Source organism: Chrysochloris asiatica, unplaced genomic scaffold (assembly GCF_000296735.1).
Source record: "Chrysochloris asiatica unplaced genomic scaffold, ChrAsi1.0 scaffold00255, whole genome shotgun sequence".
Taxonomy (NCBI): domain Eukaryota; kingdom Metazoa; phylum Chordata; class Mammalia; order Afrosoricida; family Chrysochloridae; genus Chrysochloris; species Chrysochloris asiatica.
This window is the reverse complement of record NW_006408773.1, coordinates 1,255,070-1,273,951: the sequence shown is the minus strand read 5'-3', so window position 1 is coordinate 1,273,951 and position 18,882 is coordinate 1,255,070.

Below are 18,882 nucleotides of genomic sequence, written 5' to 3'. Positions count from 1 at the left end.
TAGGGGAATATTGCATTTCTCTGTGGACATCCAGGGCTCATGTTTGGAATTAAATAAATATGACTAAACAATTTGATGAAAAACAATCTGCTATTAACTGCCAAGTGGCTTCATTTGTTACACTCGGGCCTATAGGGCCTTGAACCTCTGACCAGTCTTACACGGTCCGCAACAAATCTTCATGCTCAGCAAATAATACAATAAATTGGACTGCATGAAGAAGACTGTGGTATCAGGATTAGAGGAAGTCTCATTAAAAATCTGCCATATTCGGATGACAAAACCTTGCTTTCTGAAAGTGAAGAAGACTTGAAACACTTATTGAAGATTAAAGACTACAACCTTCAGTATTGATTACACCTCAATATAAAGAAAACAGAAATCCTAACAACAGGACCAATAGCAACATCATGATAAACATAGAAAAGATTGAAGTGGTCAAGGACTTTATTTTACTTTGATCCATATCAATGTTTATGAAAGCAGCAGTCAAGAAATTAAAAGACATATTGCACTGGGCAAATCAGTTGCAAGAGACATTTTGAAAGTGTTCAAAAGCAAAGACATCACCTTGAAGACTAAGGCAGGCCTGACCCAAGGCATAGTATTTTCAAGTGCCTCATCTTCATATGGAAGTTGGACAATGAACCTGAAAGATTGGAGAAGAATTGATGCATTTGAATTATGGTGTTAGAGAAGATTATTAAAAGTACCTCAGACTTCCAGAAGAACAAATATGTCTGTCTTGGAAGAAATACAGCTAGAATGTCCCTTAGAGATTTCCTCTAATGTATTTTGGACATATTATCAGGATGGACCAGTTCATAGGAAAAGACATCATGCTTGATTAAATAGAAGGCCAGAGAAAAGGAGGGAAATCCTCAACAAGATGGATTGACATACTGATTGTAGCAATGAGCTACAAAAAAAAAAAAAAAAAGAAAAGAAAAAAAATGTGAGGGTAGCACAGAACTGGGCTGTATTTTCTTCTCTTGTGAATAAGCTTGCTATGAGTTTGAGCCAACTTGATGGCATCTAACTATAGCAATACAACAACAATACAACTACCTAGTTCAAGTTCTTCTTCATTCATTAAGCCTTCCATAAATTCAATAGATGAGAGGAAAATTTTTCTTCTGAAAATTTCAATACCATTTATAGTTGATATTATTTAGTAAGTTTTTTAATCTATGCTTTTATTTTGTTTTTAATTTTTAATCAAAACATAGTTTCATATATGAAATTTATTTAAAATAAACATTAAGTGCAAGGACCATGCCATAGGCCTTTATGTTGTTTGGGTTTGATTTGTATGGATTTTACATTTATCAGTAATAGCTAACACATTGCTGGGTACAAAGCAGATAGGGAATATGTTTTTTATATATAAAAGGAAGAGAAAAACAAAGAATTCACATTTGAAAACAAATTGTGTAAATGAAGATATTGAGTAGATGAGTGTATAATTAAATAATTATTCCATAGGTTGTTTACTCACTATTAATTTTTCTCCCTGTGGAAATTACAAAAGTCAGTTAAAAGAAACCTGAAAAAATTCCATTTGAGGAATTTTCCCCTGGGGTTAATTTATGGCAAAATATATGAAATTACTTGTGTTCTCATTTAGACAGTCCTATTCCAAGTTTACTGACATGGTTATTTGAGCACCATAAAAAAATACCTTATAATACCTTTTAATTTTCATATTAGAAAGTTCTTATCTTCTATGTATAGCTCACTGTAGAATCAGTGTGTTACCTTATTAAAATCAGAGTTTCATTATTTATTTTAAACTTCATCCCTATAATAACATTATTTAAAATTTATCCACATCTACATATATCTAAGGTGAAGTAATATGGTATTTGTGTGTGTGTTTAATTACCACCTATGAATCAAGAGACCTAGACTATCAATATAGTCTATTTATTTTAAGTTGGATAACCTTGGACAAGCTAATCCTTCTATTTCTTGATTTGTCCAATTAAGAAAATGGAGAGAAACAACTGCTGAAATACTTTCTACCTATAGGGAAATTACTCAAAATTGGATTTCTCCAGATAAAACCCCTCCTCTAACCTCTAAGCCCACATATCCAACTTCTTTATTTCCATTTCTTTTTAAATGTCTCATTGAAGTCTCAAAAATAAAACCAAATTTATAATGCCCCTCATCTATCTCCCTTACTTTGTCCTTTATACTCACAAATGAAATAACTGTCCATTCAGTTCAGTATTCTCTCACTTTGACCTCATACATCCAATCCATTACTGACTATACTTATATAGCACTAAAATTGATATACTTCTTTCCTTCTCTTCCACTACCTCAATAATCAATGCTATCATCTTCCTTACCTCAAAAGTAATAACTTCTTAATGGCTTCATCCATTCTTAACTCCCTTCAGGCTATTCTCCACACTCATAATGAGGTGTTGGAGAGAAAATCTGATGATGTTTTTCCCTTGCTTAAAAATGCGTAGTGCCTTCTTTGGACTCTTACAATAAAAATTAATTCCTTAATATGATCATCAAAACTTTTCATGATTCAATTCCTAAGTATCATGTTCTGTCTTTTATAACCACATTAAATATTACACTCTCATATTCACCATACTTTCTCCCAATGAAAATATTTCATATTTATAATACTTAGTTAATGTCTAATCATCATTATATCATAGGTCAAATGTCACTTTTGACAATGATAAGGTCCCATTGAAGAAGCTCAATGGACTGTGTATTTCTTAGAATTCATTTCAGCCATAATTTTATATTTACTTTTGTGAACTTTTGGCCAATATCTAATTACCCCAGTTTACCAGATTGTAAACTCCATAAGTGCAGAGGTCGTGCCTTGTTTTGCTCTCAACAGTATCTTCAATATATTGCATCATGCTTGCCTGGCACAATTTAGGTGATTATTAAATACCTTGTTAAATGAATTGATAAATTGCTATGCAATTTGAGGTTTTAGAGTGTGTCTTAATGGGAATTTCATTAATTAACTCTCTGTTCTATGTGTTCAATTCTAGTCACTGCTATCAAATAAGTCCATGCTTCTTATGTAGGTAACAAACTCAGGTATTTAAGCAGGAAGGACTTAAAGACTTTGAAAAAAGGAAACCTAAGTAAAACCAATAATAATGAGGAGAAGGGAATAGAACCTTTTTACATGAACCTGGGATTTGTTCTTTGTTTTTTAGTGCACATCAGTCGCTTATATAATGAAACACATACTGATAATCATGAGATTAAACATTTAATTCAAAGGACAAAACTGATATTAATATATAGTATTCATTTTCTGCATTAAAATACAAAACAAAAATAAAACATTGCTGTCTTATAAATATCAACTCATATTGACCCTAGGTTGTGGTTGTTGTTAGGTGCCATCGAGTAGGTTACAACTCAGAGTCAACCCTATGCACAACAGAAAGAAACTCTGCCTAGTCCTATGCCATGCTCACAATTGTTGCTACCATGGAACTCATTGCTGCTGCCACTGTGTCAATATATATCATCGGGGATCTTCCTTTATTTTACTAACATCCCACTTTATCAAGTATGATGTCCTTCTCCAGGGAATGGTCACTACTGACAACATGTCTGCAACATGGGAGATGAAGTCTCACCATCCTGACTTCTAAGAAATACTCCAGTTGTACTTCTACCAACACAGAACTGTGTGTTCTTCTGGCAGTTCAACACTCTTTTCCACAGCTCAAATTATTAAATTCTTCTACAGTCTTTCTTATTTATTGTCCAACATCCACTTGCATATGAGATTATTGAAGATATCATGGTTTGGGTCAGGTGGACCTTAGTCCTTAAATGGATATATTTGCTCTTGAACACTTTAAAGTGGCCTTGTGCATCAAATTTGTCTAATGAAATATGTCGTTTGGTTTCTTAGCTATTGCTTCCAATGATGTTGATTGTAGATCCAAGAAAAATGAAGTCTCTGACAACTTTAATTTCTTCTTCATTTATGATGATGATATTTAATGACTTAGTTGTGAGGGTTTTTGTTTTCTTTACATAGAGGTAAAATCAGTACACAAGGCTGTGGTCTTTGATCTTCATCAGTAAGTATTTTGAGGCCTCTTCACTTTCATCAAGCAAGATAGTATCATTTGCATATCATAGGTTGTTAATGAGTCTTCCTCCTATTATGATACCAAATTCTTCTTAATATAATCCATCTTCTAGGATTATTTGATCAGCATACAGATTAAATAAGTATGGTGAAAGAATACAATCCTGGCACACACATTTCCCATGGGGTTTCCAAAGCTGTTATCTTAAAGAAGCTGATGAATGCATATTTCTTCCAATACTGGTGGGTTCAAACCCACTCCAAGGAGTGATTGGTGGGTTCAAACCCTGCACCAGCAGGACTTCCATTATATAATTAAAAATAATAAAACATATCTTATTTTCTTAAATTTAGGTGCAAAAAAGCAAAAACAAACCTGTCATCAAATTGTTTCCAACTCACACCAACCCTACACAGGTCTCTGACACTGTAAATACTTACAGGAAGAGACTCATGTTTTTCCCTCAGAGACGTTGGTGGGTTTGAATCATTATCTTTACAATCAGCAGTCCAATTTCTAACCCATAAGACCTCCTTTAAGCTTGGGTGGTATTCCCTCTCAGTTTTCCTAAACCTCATAACACTTTTTATGTCAACCCAATGTAGAAATATGAGAAAAAAGAAAGAATAACAGGAAGAAGTACATAGATTTAGTCTTCATTCATTTATGCAGCAGAATGATACTATGTGGCAGAATGAAAATCTAACAACCCCATAATCCCAAGTGATTTAAGCTTTCCAGCAACTCTGATGTTCTTAGATATGTCATGCTATCTTTTCAGTGCCTGTTGTCAATTCAAGCACTCAGGTCTTTCTTATGGAGTCCTGATGTTGTGCTGTAGGATAAGTACTGGACTGGTAACTAAAATGTCAGTGGTTCAAATCTATCAGTCACTTCTTGGAGACACTATGAATCATAATCAACTCGACCTTACATAACAACTCGACCTTACGTAAACAATAATTCTTTAGCTATGTTTTGTGTATATTATACTTGAACAGTTTTGTTTGAGAAACAACTTGAAAATCTGTATATTTCTATGAAAATTCATGTTGAAATCCAGTCCATCATTATCACTCATTGTTTTCTGTGACCCTGAATCTGATATTTGACATATGAACCATCCCTTCAGAAAACTATGTTATAAATATCCTCATCCAAATTACTGTTAAAAATTTTGCATAGGATCAAACAAATGATACAACCCTTCTGTACTCAGTGAAGATAGAGACAGGCAATTTAGACATTGGCTACCTAAATTGAGGGGGCAATAAAGGCATGAAGTAACTGGCATACAAGGTTTCAAGAAGGACTTTAGTTTAAGAGTGTGTGAGGGAAGATAGTGTCACCACTGAATAGTTTTTATGTTGTCTAGAAGGGTCTGGTGAAAAGAGATGGAGATAAATTCTTATGATTCAATAGTGAGTAATTGTTATCATGACTAATTCCGACTGTCACAATTGTAAAGGTAGAAGTTTTGTAACAAAAATGGAGGAGTAGTTAATATTACAGTCCAGAAACAGAGGACCCTATGACAATCAAGGGAGAAGAGCACAAGCAGAATGTGGGACCTTATCCAGAGCCGCAGCAATACCAGAGATGGAGGCAGAGATGTGAACATGGAGAGAGAGAGCAGCTGAGGAGCCTAGATTCATGGGAAGAGAAAAACTGAGTGCTAGCAACCAGGAGGCAACTTTCATTCAATTCACAATAAAAAACATTAAATAATAATAATAATAATAATAATAATAATAATAATGATAGAGTCATCTTATAAGAAGTCTCTTTCAGGCCTAAATAATCCTTAATTAAGCTTCCTTTATGACGAATCAGTCAACTAGTTATAAACTTATTTATTGTACTTTAATTTAGTTCCACTATCTCCTTCCTTTTCAAAAGACTATCAGTGTAGTTTTGAGGAACCTTTATAGCATAGTGGTCAGCACTATGGTCAGCAGTTAGAATTCACCATTCAGTCCATAGTAGAGAGATGAGAAACCCTATACAGGGTCACGATGAGTCACCATCTCGATAACAACAACCCATACTTTTATTTGCTGTTGTGTTAAGTGCCTTCGAGTCAGAACTGACTCGAAGAAGAGGATTTGAACTAACTCAAAGAAGGGGAGAAGGGGATGGTGGATTTGAACTGCCAATTAAAAAGGAAAAAAAACAAAACAAAACAAAAAAACCTTACATTGCAGTTCAGTGCTTATCCTACAGCACCACACCAGGACTCCATGTCTTCATTGTTGTTGTTATTCAATGCTGTCGTGTCAGGTTGCGACTCATAGCGACCCTGTATAGGATTTTGGGGGAGTGGCTGGTGGATTTGAACGTCCAATCTTGTGGTTAAAACCACCATAGCTGTCAAATGCTTATCCTACAGCACCATACCAGGACTCCATTCATAGACCTTATTTTATATATGGATGATGTAGTTCTCTCTTTTTTCAATTTAGGATACCTATCTGCCTTAATTTCAATTTTGGAATGTCCTTATTTTCCAATACACTAATATTCCTGATAATATCCAATTATTGGAATTTTTCCTACAGTATTTGATGCTAGAATTCTTAATCCTGAACTATATATTATGATTATAATAACTCTGCTATGGTGGTTGGAAGAAGAAACTTACATTGAGTAGCTGCTATTTTGCCGTGGTCTATTGAAGCTAATTGATGGATATAAAAAGGAGTGCATTCTGCCTGATCTTAAACCAATAATTCCCAAATCTTCCTCAATAACAGGAAATTATTGTCTGTTAACTCTACCTTAGTCCAAATACCTAAACACATGCCTTGGAATATAAGCAGTTAATCATTTGACTTTATATACTTCCTTTCGCTATATAATTGAGGAATTTAGTAGACAACATTTAACACAGAAAAAAAAACAAAAGGGGACTGTAGGAAATTCTTCACTGAATATCCTTAACATGTTTAGAGATTCACTGATCCTTTGAACAGTTATGGACTGTAGCTAGAGTGAATTGATAACATTCTGAATTTCCTTCTACCATTTTTATTCTATTATCTATTTGTTTTGTCACTCTAAGAAGTCTAATATATATAAATCAAATTCCCAGTGCTGTCCACTTGGTGTAATTTATGCATTATATTTCATTTCTTCTCAGAAATAAAAATTGTGTAGATAAGCAAAATCAAAGAAAAAAATGTCCATGCCAGTATTCTGACTATGGCACAGTAGAAAATTATTATTATTATAAAGAGGAAAATATTAATACCCAAGAGACTTAATGCAATATAATATATAATATAAACAGGATTTTTAGTGAAGAATTATCTCTGTCTTCCATGAAGATAAGAGAAATAATGATTTTTTTTAAAAGTACAGAATTTCCAAGATAGTTCTCTGAGAACAGTATTAAAGACAACTTCCTGATTATTGTGAACTTCCTTATCTTGGTTTAGCTTTAAAAAATATTCATTAATTCATTTATTTATTTATGTATTTATTTATTTATAGTATAATAAGGAATCAGAAAACTCCTGAGATTATTTTCTTTAATTTCTTCTTTTTTAGATGATTTTTTTTAAAAAAGTTTTTATTGTGAATTGAGTGAAAGTTTATAGGGCAGATCATCAGTTTTACACTCAACAAATCATACACCTTGTTTTATTACAATGATTATAATCCCTTCCATGTACCATCAGTAAACAGTATTTTTCTCTATTCACTTTAGCTCTTTTTCTTTTTCTTTTTAAACACTCAGGCGTATATAATAATTTACACCACCAAAGGGCACATTCTGCAAGTCTGCCTCCTGGCTGTCATCTCTTAGTCTCTCTCTTCCCATGAATCTAGAGTTCTCAGCTGCTTTTTCTTTGCAGGTCCCCATCTCTCCTTCCATCTTTGGTGCTGCTGCTTCTCTGGGTAAGGTCTTGCATTTCACTTGTGCTCTTTTCCCTTGATGGTCCTAGGGTCCTTTGTTTCTGGACTATAAGATTAAATACTCTCCCATTTTTGTTACAAAACTTCTACCTTTACAATTGTGACAGTCACAATCAGTCATGATGACAATTACTATTGAATCATAAAAATCTTATCCCCCATCTCTTTTCACCAGACCCATCTAAACAAGATGAAAATTATTCAGTGGTGACTCTCTCTTCCCTCACACACTCTTAAACTAAAGTCCCTCTTGAAACCTTTTAAGCCAGTCACTTCATGCCTTTATTACCCCCTCATTTTAGGTAGCCAATGTCTAAGTTGCCCATACCTATCTACAGAGGGGATTGCATTGATTGGTTTGGCTATGTAGGGAGGTGGTGGGGTCTTTTTTGTGTGTGTCTATTTTAAAAGATAAAGTTATTTGCTAGTGAATTATAATTTTATGTGTGTGTATGGATGAAAAGATTAAGCATGGGTGAATGTATAATATTTATATCTTCTTATGAAAAGAAACAAAGCAATAAATATATGGTTATTTAATAAATGACAATTTTCTGATAAAAAATTAAAATGAAAAACAACACTGTCATTAATGAACCATATCTTCAGTTCTCTTTGATATATTGAGTAATATGAAAACACTATTTGATATTGTTATCATTATTTCCTATTAAGAATGATACTTTTGCTCTAATGAGAAACTTCTAATTACCTCTGTATATAACACAAGTAGAGTCCCCCTCAATTCATTGTTTTATTTCTTGTTCCTCAATGACCATTAGTACCTTTACTTCAATTCTCATTTGAGTCTATGCATTTCCAACTTTTGATTGTCCTGCTTCAGCTCATTCCAACTAGTCATTTGTCAGTATGCAGGTATCAAACCCTATCAAATTTTGCAATCAGCTAAGCCTATGGAATTTTGTTGTGATAAACATTATCTTGATAGAAGCCTATGCTTTAGACATGCAGTCCTTGGGATCAAAGTCTGGTGTGTGATATTCCAAAGGTATTTTCATCTTTTATTACTGGGTAGTAATAGAATCATTGCCTCTCTGAAAAGGATTTCACTTGGTGCTACTACTGCTGTTCTGCACCTTGGAGTCAGTTCTGACTAATATCAACCCTGTCTAGGGGTTCTGAGGCTATGAATCTTTACAAGAGCAGAAATCTTCATATTTTTCTGGCAAAGCAGCTGATAGATTCAAACTGCTGACCTTGCAGTTAGCACCCAACTCTTAACCCATTATGCTACCAGGACTCTCTTTAATTTTTCTTCTGAAATTCAGTTCCTACATTTAATTCCTGCTTCCACATTCTGTGTATCCATGGCAGATGCAGTTTTTCTGATTTTTACTACTGTACCTATTAAAAATATCATGGACTGCCAGAAGAACAAACAAATCTGTGTTGTAAGACATACAATCAGAATGCTCCTTAGAAACAAAGACAACCAGACTTCATCTTTCATACTTGGACATGCTATCAGGAGGGACCAGTCCTTAGAGAAAGACATACTTGACAAAATGGAGGGTCAGCAAAAAAGAAGGAGACCCCCACCAAGATGGATTGACTCAGTGGCAACAGCAGTGGATTCAAGGATAACAATGATTGTGAGATTGGCACAGGACCAGACAGTGTTTTGTTTTATTGTGCATGTTGTTGTTATGAGCTGGGACCAACTCAACAGCACCTACAAACAACAACACCTGTGGAAACCCTAACACTGAACAGCTAACCACTTTTCTATTCTTTGACATTTTTTTTTTGCAGTAACACCCTAGTACATTTTCCTCTTCCTACACTAAGGGTACACAATGGGCACCATTGAATCAGTTGTGTCAGAATTTCTTTTCATTCATCTGAAAGCAAGGGATTGGCATTTTTAATTCTAAAATATATCAGTAAGTCTTATTCCCTCAACCATCCCTTCCTTCAGTATCTGTGAGAATACAATGGGGTCATATTTCTCAGGAATACTACAAAGGTAATGACAAAATGAAGATTACTGGGAGGTATGAATGGTCAATCTTTAAACTGATGCTTTGTAGTTTCTAATATGGATCCTAAATGCCATAAAGGCAAAGAGAACAATAATTTCCCATAAAATAACAAGACAAAAAAAAAAAAAAAAAAGCAGGCTGAATTAGGATCATAGTTATGCAGCGCATACTTGATGTTACTGGAAATTGAGACAAATGACCTAGCAAAGAGCTAGCATATTTAAAATTACAACAGTATCTGAAAATCCAAATCCATGAAGAATATAAGGTAGGTATAGTTTCTTTTCCAGAGTGCATCACTGACAAGTTGTTGATATGAGTCCACCTGAGGCCCTTTGGAATATAGGCATAGAGATCTACTTCTAAAACATAAACCACTGAAAATATGGAGCACATATCTACTTTGACACAAGTGGGGTCACCATGAGTCACAATCAACTCAACAGAAACTGGTTTTGTTATTATTTTCTCCATTTATCAAATGAGAAAAAATGAAACCATAGATAGACTTACTGGATGGCTCCTAAAATTTATAAGATGATAGAGCCCACATGCCTTGTTTCCCAGTACAGTGAACTTTCAACTGCATTTTCAATCTCTGTGTCCTTTGAACAAACCTTTGAAAACCAGAGAGCTAATGAATTTCTAAGTCACATCTCGCCTTCAAATATTCCTTAAAAATTATAAATCAAAATGCATAGTCATATTATAGAAATAATTAACATTGTATGGGAAAAATCATTACTCCAAAAGGTTCAATCAGCAATAATTGTGCCTCAGATAAACTTCATGAGCTGTGATATTGCCAATGTACAAAGATACATTAGAAGTTGATATAAAAGAAAAAAAGATGATATAAAAACTACTTGAATCAGAAAAAAAAAATTGTGAATGGGTATTTTAGTACAGCAATTTCTGATAATTTGTCTACAACCTTCGATGACCATAATTAACTGTAGATTTAAACTTTAAAAAGCCACACAGTTCGTTACTGTGTACAAAAATCATGCTATTGTAGGGCAGACCTTGAGAATCATCTTGGTGCCTGAACAGGATGTACTGTGGAGAAAGAGGGAAAAATTTATGAACAAAAACAGTGTTAGTCACTCTGACAGGCAACAGGTCAGATGGTCAACAAATCTGACTGATGGCTATTCATTATCATATTTTCATATATAATTTGCAACCATAAATAAAGCATGCATTTGCAGAATACCCTTAGGGAACTAATAAGCTAGGGGGTTTCTGTTGTTTGCAAAACCTTGTAAGAGGAGAATTGTTTGTGTAGAAACACAATAATGCTTGAACGCATATATGACCTTTGGGTGGTCCGTTTGTCATGGTCGACAGTAAACTCACTCTCAGCCTGCCTTGAAACAATTACAGATATCTTCAAGGTAGTGTGACTGGACTCTGGAGTGTCACCTGTGGCACTAGTACAAGAAAAAAAAATGAATTAAATGTAGCATTACTTGCCTCACCAGTATCTTGTGCTTACATATTATAGATCTATGGTAAGCAATATCACCATGGAAAGACCATGTCAGCAAAAGAAGATGGTAAACAAAACATCTTAAGTCAGAAGAGAGAGATGAAAACTGAATATGTGTAGAATCAACTAGTTCAATGGACCAATGGAACATGTAAGCATCAGTCATGACTCTGAGACTAGTCAATTTAGATGGTGCCTGCCTACCACTACCCAGTGCTCTGAAAAAGATAACATTAGAGGGCCCTGTATACAGTGAGAGAAAAATGTCAAAATCATAAAAAAAATATCAGGCTTACTGATCAGAAAGAAAGTGAAGGAACCCAAGACCATGAGCCTGGACATTCTTCAGGTCTGCTACAAAGTCACCCTTGTGACCCAATTTTCAGTCAAGTGGTAAATAGTTATATAGCGGGGATGAAAATACTATTAAGGCATGCACAAAATGGAGTGTTCAACCACTGAAGATCCAAAGGACAACATTTACCTAAGGACAAAGTTGAGAAGGGATATGAAGGAGGGTGGAATGGAAATAAGAACCAAAGGGAGGAAGTAAGATAACTGTTGATTCATGGAGAGGATGACAATCATTGAAATGAAACAAATTATCTGATTTGTTTAATGTAAAGCTGATGATGTTTTCTGTAAACATTCACTAAATTCATAATAAAAAGTTTCCAAAAATATAGAATCATTGGTACAACTCTTTCTGATCGGTGATATGAAAATTTAAAAGTTTTGTAGCACATTTTCTCTCACTTTACCTGGGACCTTCTTATGTGATCAAAGCAGGTGATAGTGGAACATGGGCACCATCTAGTTCTTGTTTTGGAGTCGTGGAGACTGTTATTTTCATGTTACATTAATCCATTGGACTAATTGATTCCAAGTATCTTCAATTTCCATCATTCTTTTTTTTTCTCTGCACATGGAAAGACCAATAATTGCATCTTAGATGGCTACTCATGAGCTTTTAATATCCTCTTCGCTACTCATTAAAGTAGGATATAAAACATCGTTTTTGGGGAATATGCTATGCCAATTTACCATGGTATCGCCTGAAACTATGCTTCTGAGCCCATGGGCCTGCCAATTCTTTGCCTCAAGGTGTTTGGTATCAAATGAGACACTTAAAAAACAATTACTTAAAAAACAAATGAATAAAAATAAAAGGCAAAACATTGTAACTGCAACATCATCAAAAAGCAGATGAAAACTTTATAGTTTCCACTTACTTCTTCAACTTTATATTGTGTCCCGCTCTTCCAAGTGTTCACTAGGATTGAATGTGCTGATTTATTTCTGTTTTTCTAATGTCAAGCTCATTCTCATTGCTGGCCTTTGTATCTGTAAATCCCCCAGCTCTTTAGGTATTTGACACTTTTGTTTTCAGCTCAAATGTTTCTTCCTCATACATGCTTTTCTGAACCATCATGTCTTAAATAACCCATCAATCCCAAATCGCTTTTCTGTATGTTTCTTTATTTTATTTATTTCATAATATTAGCCATAATATGAAATCATACTATAAATGCAGTTTTTCCTTGTTTACAGCTTTTCTAACTCCACTAGAAGATAAGTGCCGCAAGAGACAGGTACTTGTCTATTTTGTTTGCTATTGTATTCTCAGCAAGTAAAAGAGTACCTAGCAAATATAAATATTTTTTAATGAAAGAATGAATGTGTAAATAAATGAATAAATTATGTTACTTGAGAAAAAGAAGACTATGTCACTGACAGACTAAAAAGAAAACTATCTTCTCCTTTGAGACAACAGAAATGGAATATAGAATGAACACAGATAAAGTTGAAGATAAAGGTGGATGAAATATTACCTGAAGAGAAACCAAGGTCATCTTCTGTGGTGAGAGAAATACTTGGTCAACTGTTTTTTGTTTACATGTAATATATTTACATATAAAGTGATAACATCTTTCTAACCTATATTCCTTTTCACGCTAATGCTGCCAACAATTCTATTTATGTATTTTCCTATACCAGATTTTCTTCATCTATTATTCACATCCTCTCTCTGATGCCTGTCTTACACGTTACAGTCTGAGGATAATTCTCTGTAAGGAAGAAGTTGGAAACAAAAGAATTGACAGAGTTTCTTTTTTTGTTATCTGCTAACATCATACCATCTGCCCCAGGCAAGAACCTAGTCTTTTTCATATCATAACTGTGGACATAGGTAGAAAAGCTGCTTTTCTTGTCTTTGGTATGTTACATAAGCTTGGACTTATTCTTAGCTTTCACTCTAATGAAAAAGGCACTCATTGAGTGCATTCTTGATTATGTGTCACCACTACCAACCTCAGCCCAACTCTTTCTTTCATGTTATCCTAAATCTGAGCTTAACCATTCTGGGTTGTGTTTCTTATTTTCTTCCATTAATATGCAATGTCAGAATATGCTATCCTCTTCACATAATCCACAAAGACAATTTTCTACATCCTAGTTTTGTGGGTAGTAACTGATATCTTAAAAGCTCAAGAGGAATCATGTAAGGTGCAACCATTTCTCTCTCACTGTGATTAAGAAAGAAGAGTGATAAAAATTGAAGACTTGGAATCTGTTAGTCCAATGGACTAGCAGAACACATGAGCATCAGTCTCCACTATCCTGAGACCAGAAGAACTAGACAATGTCAGGCTACCACTACCAATTATTCTGAAAGGGACCACATTGGAATAGCCAGGATAAAGTGGGAGAAAATGTTGAGCAAAACTCAAAATTATAAAAATAAAAAAAAAAACAGATTGGACTTACTGTCAGAAAGAGAATGGATGAACCAAGGCCATCATTCAGGTATGGAACTGAACTCTTTCTCATGGCTTAATTTTTTAGCCACATGGTAGGTATTTAGGGAGACAATGACACTAGTAAGATATGCTCACTTGGAAGGGACACCATTCAAGATCAAAATAGCAGCATTTATTTACCTAAGGACAAAGTTCATAAGAAAGGAAACAAGAATGAAAGGGAGGGCGTGGAATAATTGATGTTACATGAAGGAGATTGCAATCATTGAAATGAAATGATGCATATGATTTGTTGAATGTAGAAGTGATGCTGTGTTCTGTAAAACTTCTCTCATTTAACAAAAGTTGTTTTGTTTATTTGTAAGAATATGCTACACCGTTTGAGACATCTTCTTTTTTCATCATTCTGGCAATGGTATCATACTTATCTTGCCTCTAAAATTCTGATTAAAAGCTTTCATAGATAAGGCAATATGTGAACATGACCTATCTCTCTTTTGCTTTATATATTGGTCTCCTTATACCCAGTTTTGGAGTCCTGGTGTGGCACTGCAGGTTAATGTGCTGGACTGCAAGGTCGGTTTGAACCACAAGATCATTGGTTCAAGTTCACTGGTCGCTTCTCAGGAAACCCTAAATGGATCGCTATAAGTCAGAACTGACTCAAAGGCACCTAACAACAACATACCCAGTTTCTATCTATCACATACACAGTATCCTTGTTGTTTTTGTTAGGTGCTGTCAAGTCGGTTTCAACTCATAGCAATATAATGTACAACAGAAAGAAACACTGCCTGGTCCTGTGCCATTCTCGCAGTTGTTATGTTTGAGTCCATTGTTGCTGACATTGTTCCAATCCATCTTGGTGGGAGTGTCCTCCCCATTTTATCTGACCCCCTTAAATTTACTAAGCATGAAGTCCCTCTACAGGGACTAGTCCCTCCTGAGAGCATGTGCTAAGTATGAGAGATGAAGTCTTGTCATCCATCATTTTAAGGAACATTTTGGCTGTACTTCTTCTAAGACAGATTTATTTATTCTTCACCAGCACCTTAATTCAAATGCATTGATTCTTCTATGATCTTCCTTATTCATTGTCCATGTTTCACATGAATATGAAGTGATTGAAAATAGCATGGCTTCAGTCAGGGGCACCTTAGTTCTCCAAGTGACGTCTTTGTTCTTTGACACTTTAAAGAGGTCTTTTGCTGCAGATTTGCCTACTGTAATACTTCGTTAGATTTCTTGAATGCTGTTTCCATAAGTTTGATTGTGGATCCAAGCAAAATGAAGTCTCTGATAACTTCAATCTTTTCTCTGTTTATCATGATGTTATTTATTGGTCCAGTTGTGAAGATTTTTGCTTTCTTTACAATGAGGTGCAATCTATATTTAAGACTGTTGTGTTTGAGCTTCATAAGTAAGTATTTGAAGTCTTTGCTACTTTCAGAAAGCAAGTGACATAGCAGGTTGTTAAAAATCTTCCCTCAACCCTCCTGTCAGAGTCTTTTACATATAATAGAGCTTGTCAGATTATTTGCTCAGCATACAGATTGAAACAAGTATGATGAAATGATAAAACTCTGAAGCACATTTTTCCTGATATCAAACCATTCAGTAGCATCTTTTACTGCCCCTTAGTCTATGTACAGGCTTATTATGAGCACAAATTGTTCTGGAATTCTGATTCTTTGATATGTTGTCTATAGTTTGTTCTGATCCTCACAGTTGGATACCTTTGCATAGTGAATAAAGCACAAGTAAGCATCTTTCTGGTATTCTGTTCTTTCAGCCAAGATTCATCGATGTCAACAATGTTGTCCTTTAATCTATGTCCTCTTCTGAATCTTGCTTGAATTTCTGGCAGCTCCTTTTTGATGTACTGCTGCAACTATTTTTGAATTATCATCAACTATATTGTACTTGCATGTTATAATAATTATATTGGTCAATGATTTCCACACTTCATTAGGTCAACTTTTTAAAAAATGGGCACAAATATGGATCTCTTCTTATCAGTTGGTCAGGTAGCTGTATTCCAAAATTCTTGGCATAGTTGAGTGAGTACCATCAGTTTCTTGAAAGATTCCATTTGTTTTGTTAATTCCTGGAACCTTGTTTTTTACCAATACCTTCATTGCAACTTGGACTCTTTCCTTCTGTACGATTGATTCTTGATCATATGTCCATTGTTGTTGTTGTTGTTAGGTGCTATCAAGGAGGTACTGACTCATAGAGACCTTAGGCACAGCAAAATAAAACACTGCCCAATCCTGGGCCAACCTCACTAATGCTGCCACATTTGATTCCATCGATGCTGCCATTTGGCCAATCTATCACGTTGGGGATCTTCCTCTTTTTCTCTGACCCTCCAGCAACTGATATCTCCTGACAATATGTCAGAAATATGAGAGACGAATTTTGGCCATCTTGGCTTCCAAGGAACACTCTGGCTGCACTTCTTCCAAAACTGATCTATTGGTTCTTTTGGCAGACCATGGCGATTTCAATATTCTCCTTCAACACCATAACTCAAAAGCATCAATTTGTCTATGGTCTTCCTTATTCACTGTCAAGCTTTTGCAAGCATATGAGGTTATTGAAAATACCAAGGCTTGGGTCAGGCGCACATTAGTCCTCAAACTGACATTTTTGCACTTCAACACTTTAAAAAGATTTTGTGCTGCAGACTTGCCTAATAAAATACATCATTTGATTTCTTGACTGCTGCTTCCATGACTGTTGATAGTTGATCCAAGAAGAATTAAGTCCTTGACAGCTTCAATCTTTTCTCCATTTATAAGAATGTTGTTTACTGGTCCAGGGGTGAGGATTTCTGTTTTCTTTACATTGAGATGTAATTCATACTGAAGGCTGTGCTCTTTGATCTTCATCAGTAAATGTTTTAAATCCTCATCACTTTCAGCAAGCAAGGTTGTATCATTTGCATATCACAGGTTGTTAATAAGTCTTCATCCAATCCTGATGCCACATTTTTCTTCATATAACCTAGCTTCTCGGATGATTTGCTCAGCATACATGTTGAATAAGTATGGTGAAAGAATACAATCTTGTCGCAGACCTTTCTTAATTTTAAACCATTCAGTGTTCCCATGTTCTGTTCGAACAACTGCCTCTTGGTCCAGGTAGATTCCTCATGAGCAAAATTAAGTGTTCCAGAATACTAATACTTCACAATGTTGTCCATAAATTGTCATGATCCACACAATCAAAAGCCTTTTTGTAGTCAATAAACACAGGTAAACATATTTCTCATATTCTCTGCTTTCAGCCAAGATCCACTAAACATCAGCAATGATATCCCTCATTCCACGGCCTCTTCTTAATCTGGCTTTAACCTCTGGAAGTTCTCTGTCAACGAATGCTTGCAGTTGTTTCTGTATTATCTTTAGTAGAACTTTACTCAAATGGGATATAAAAGAGATTGTCCGATGAGTTCTGCATTCCATTGGCTCACCAGTCTTTGGAATGGGCACAAATATGGATCTCTTCTAGTCAGCCAGATAGTTGTCTTCCAAATTTCTTGGCAGAGATGAGTGAGTGCCTCCTGTGCCACCTCACTTTCTTAAAAGGTTTCAAGGTGCATTCCATCAATTCCTGATGACTTATTCTTTGCTAATTTCTTCAATGCACATTGGACTTCCTCCTGTATCACTGGCTCTTGATCATATGCTACCTCCTGTAATGGTTGAACATGAACCATTTCCTTTTTGTGCAGTGACTCTGTGTATTCCTTTCATCTTCTCTTTGAGCTTTCTGCATCATTCAATAATTTGCCCAGTAAATCTTTCAATAGTCGAGGCTTGAATTTTTTTCAGTTCCCCAGCAGGGGAAATGCTGAGTGTATTCTTCCTTTTTGGTTTTCTGATTCCAGATTTTTGCACATTTTCTTGTAATATTTGGCTTTATCTTCTCGAGCAGATCTTTTAAATTTTCTGCTCAGCTCTTGGACCTCCTCATTTCATCCATTTTCTGTAGCATATCTATGTTGGAGAGCAAGTTTCAGTGTCTCTTCTGACATCTATTTTGACCTTTTCTTTCTTACTTTTCTTCTTAATGACTTTTTTATTTCTTCATGTATGATGTTCTTGATGGCATCCCACAACTCATCTGGTCTTTGGTCTTTAGTGTTTAATGTATCAAATCTGTTCTTCAGATGATCTCTAAATTCAGGTGGGATATATTCAAGGTCATATTTTGGCTCTGGTGGACTTGTTTTCATGTTCTTCAGCTTCAGTTTGAAGTTGCATAGGAATAATTGATGGTCTGTTCCACAGTCTGCCCCTGGCCTTGTTTTCACTGATGATATGGAGCTTTTCCATCTCTCTTTCCACAGATGTAGTCAATTTGATTTCTATGTATTCCATCTGGTGAGGTCCATGTGTATAGTCAGCTCTTATGCTGTCTAAAGAAGGTATTTGAAAATAACAAATCATTGAATTTGCATAATTCTATCATGCATTCTTCAGCATTATTTCTATCACCAAGACCATATTTTCCAACTACTGAGCCTTCCTCTTTGATCCAACCTTTGCATTCTAATCACCAGTAATGATCAATACATCTTGATTGCATGTTTGATC